The following is a 3,917-nucleotide window of genomic DNA, read 5'->3' as shown; positions in this document are numbered from 1 at the left end:
AGATGAGAGAGGAAGTGGAAATGGGATGGTTTGTGGGTGGGAGGGTGATTATGGGGGAAAGAACTGCTATAATCCAAAAGTTGTGCTTTTGAAATTTATATTTATTAAATAAAAGTTTTCTATTAAAAATAATGTAGAAGTCAAATTAGAATTATGAGAGGCATTTTGTGAAGCCTAAAGATAGGACTAGAAAAGAATCAGTGTAATTACCTGGGAAGTTGGTTAAATGGTTGTTGAGAGTAGAAATTTATATGATAGCCAAGCAACCTCACACACTTGGTAGCAAGAAGGAAATAACCACAATGATACAACATAGATAGCAGTTTGTCATTTTATTAGTTAATTTGAGAGGCTTTTATGTGTCTTTTGAGTAAGGCAGTCAGAAAGATGGAACATTTAGTTGAATTTGAATTTCAGTTAAACAACATACATATTAGTATAATTATGTTCCACACAATATTAGGGTGTCCTGGACTTTATATAGCAAACACCCCTGCAGCAACACAATATGTGATACACATAGTGCACAAACACACTGCCTTCCACTCAAGCATGTTTACCTGGAACCTATAAAGATTTAGCTTTAAAACTTTCTTCCTTTTGAAGGATATTTTGCAGATAAAATGAAATATTCCAGGATAATCTAAGAGAACCCAGACTAAAAAGTAAGCTGAGGTGGCATTGGGTACAGCTGGCCATTGTCTCCTGCAATTCAGTGAAATAGGGGCCTTCATTTTGCCATAGTGGGTAAAGCTACAACCAGCAATTCCTGCCCCCCATATAGGTGCCAGTTTATGTTCTGGTGGCTTTGTTTCTAATCCATCTCCATGGTAATGGCCTGGAAAAGCAGCATAAAATGGCCTGAGTGTGTGGGTCACCACCACCCATGTGGGAGACATGGATGAAGCTCCTGGTTTTGGCCTGACCCACCTTGGACATTGCAAGGAGTGAACCCACACTTTCAGGGTCTTTCTGTATCTCTCCCTGTAACTCTGATCTTCAGCTAAATAAGTATATCTAAAAAAAATCAGTGAAATGTTAATAGGAATGTTGACTTGGTTTCTTCCCAGGACATTCCTGTTATGTGGGAAAGTTGAAGTAAGCATTGCTCATTAAATGGGATAGGACTTCATTGTCTAATAAAAATAAATACCATTAACTCATGAATTCAGGTTACCATGCTACACAAAGAATGTTTTAATATTGGGAAAAAAGTCATACTATATCTGCATAATGAATCTGAGATGATATGATTAGAAATCATGGAAAATATGTATTTTAGAAAAACTGCGTGTCATGGTTGTCACAGAGAAAAGGAAGAACATTCGTGCTCCTCCTCCCAGTGCCCAGGCTGCAGTGGCTACAGCAATGGGGTCAAGAACTCTGACCTTTCACTGACAAAAACAATAACAGTTTCCTCCTTCCCCACAACTCCTGTGGCACCCCCAGCTCTGATCCTCCCCCATACAATTCAGTGTCTCCTCTCTCCTGTGGTCCAGGGATCCCTTAGCCCCCAGGCTCTTGCCATCTACCTACTCAGGAGGCCCAGTCTCACTGTGCCCTGCCCTCCTCTTTGGGGTTGCCCACCGCCAACATGAGACCTGCTTCCAGGCCACTTTGGTGCCAAATCCTGAGGTTCTCTAATAATCTTGCTTCACCTTGGCTACAAATATGGAGGTGCTGGTTCATTACAAAGTGGGGACCCACAAGTGGTTGAATTACCACCTACAAAGACCTTTCTGCCAGAATCTCTGAGGGATGGCCAGCCTCTCCCTGTGCTTTCAGATCATTACACCAACTCTGCTGGTAGCCTCTCCTCGGCACATTCAGACTGTGATGGACCAGCTGAAAGGAAAGATGACACAGAGAGTTACAGCAGTGGATGCCTCTCTATCCTCTAAACATCAGTTCATTCTCACTGGTCCAGATGGAGCAGGAACTGGGGTGGTGATACTGGCTTTTCCAGAGACCTCCAGCACCAAGCAGGAAATATTCACCACCTGAGACAACCTGGTTCCTGGCAGGATCCAGGTTGTCATGGGTTCTGCTTCTGTGGAGCAATTTCTGGGCAGGATGGACCTACAGCAGCTCCAGGTGGTGGAGTACTGTACGATCTGTGGTGACAAAGCCTCTGGCCATCACTATGTGGCTGTCAGTTGTGAAGGTTGCAAAGGTTTCTTTAAAAGGACCATGCAAAAAAATTTTAGAGCAACCAAGACTTCGTCATCAGCAAACATCACTGTAATCACTGTCAGTTTTGCCAGCTGAAAAAAAAAAATGCTTGGCTATGAGCATTAAAATAGAATCTGTACAGAGTAAACAGATGTCCTTTGATAGCAGTGGGAGAAACTGAGCAATTGTGATGCTTCACCTGAGAAAATCTATATCCAGAAGGACCTGAGAAGTCCTCTGATATCCACAAGACAGAAGGATCAGGGATGCTTGTGAATGTCTAGCAGCCTAGGATGGCACAATTCTCTTGGCAGTGACTCCAAGGCAGAAACAAGCCAGGGAGCTTAGGCACACTGGCAAATGTAGCAACCTCCTTGTCAACCTAAGTGAATCCTTGAACAATGGTTACACTTCAGAAATCCAGCTAGAGGACCAGTCTGCAAGTGAGATTGCAGGGCATTTGATACCTTAGCTAAAGCACTTAGTACCACAGACAGCTCCTGGCCACCAAGCCTGATCAAATAGATGGACGCCAGTGGAGGAGGGAGCCTCCACATCACCATAAGGGACCAGTAAGCACCTGCCATTGAGGTTGAAGGCCCTATCCTTTCAGACACACACTTTATGTTTAAGGTGACAATGCTAAACCTGATGCCGAAGCACCTCAATGTGCAGTACATCTGCAAATCTGTGTCCTTCCTGTTCTTCCTCTCCATGCACTGGGCCAGTTCATTCCAAGCCTTTCAGGCACTTGGGCAGGACTGCCCTCTTCACTTCCTCAAGGGTCTGTTGGCCATGTGCAGACACAGAGCCTCAAACCTGTCAATACTGTGGCTGTCTTGTTCCCTAACATTTCCTCCACTCTTTTTATTTTGTAAATAATACACAGTGAACATCAGGGATTTATGAATATTAGAGAGTAGTCACCAAATTATTTTAGGAAATATACAGAGAACATTTATGGTAGCACCCTACAAAGTAAGAGTCCCCAGATTTATCTGATGTAAGCCTTTAGTAAAGTTATAATCAGATTTGTGAACACTGATTCATTGATAGCATCCACATGAATTTTAGCCAATTCATAATTACATTTTGTCAAATTTACAATCCCTTGCATATTTTCAACACTCCACCATCCAGGGATGTACTGATTAATAATGGACAGATTATAGATTGAGCTATTCCATTATGCTATAGTGACACACATATATCTCTCCAATTTTTGTCACAATCCAATTGAACATAATTAACAAGTCCCTCTGTCACTTCCCTTAGGAGATTTATGTTCTGTTTTAGGGTCATGATCCCATTATGCAGATCCTGGATATAACTTTGTATCATTTACACACCAATATGTTGCTGCCTGATGCCATTCTAGCACATGCATATCAGGTGGGTAAGGAACAGAAGCCCGATGTACTCCTTGAACATTTACATTGCTAACCATAGGTGTCACTAAAAGATTAATAAATTTTCAGGCTTGGAAATGTCCTGTCTTTGTCTTCTTCCTAAGTTATTGGCTTGTTCCACAAGTGCTTTCAGCACTCTCCATGTCCTGGCCCACTTTTGATCTCCCTCAGTGTCTTGGGGATGTGTAGCCTCTTCATCCCCTGTTGTATGGTGTGATTGGATGTGTAGGAGAGGGATCCATTGTGATCTGGCTTCATTTTTTGGAAAGACACAAGGATATCCTCTGCCACAGGTTAGTAATGGGCTAGGACCACACCAGTGATTAGTTTAGAGAT

The 3,917-nt window shown here is 42.5% G+C and overlaps 1 pseudogene; it reads left to right on the top strand.

The window, feature by feature from the left end:
* Positions 1-1,665: 1,665 nt before the first annotated feature.
* On the top strand, positions 1,666-3,054 carry LOC149119422 (nuclear receptor subfamily 2 group C member 2 pseudogene; annotated as a pseudogene).
* Positions 3,055-3,917: the final 863 nt, after the last annotated feature.

This window comes from Oryctolagus cuniculus, chromosome Y (assembly GCF_051225735.1).
Source record: "Oryctolagus cuniculus isolate XC-2025 breed Fujian yellow rabbit chromosome Y, ASM5122573v1, whole genome shotgun sequence".
In the NCBI taxonomy this organism is placed as follows: domain Eukaryota; kingdom Metazoa; phylum Chordata; class Mammalia; order Lagomorpha; family Leporidae; genus Oryctolagus; species Oryctolagus cuniculus.
The sequence above is the reverse complement of the archived record's forward strand: the minus strand, read 5'-3'. Positions and strand labels throughout refer to the sequence as shown.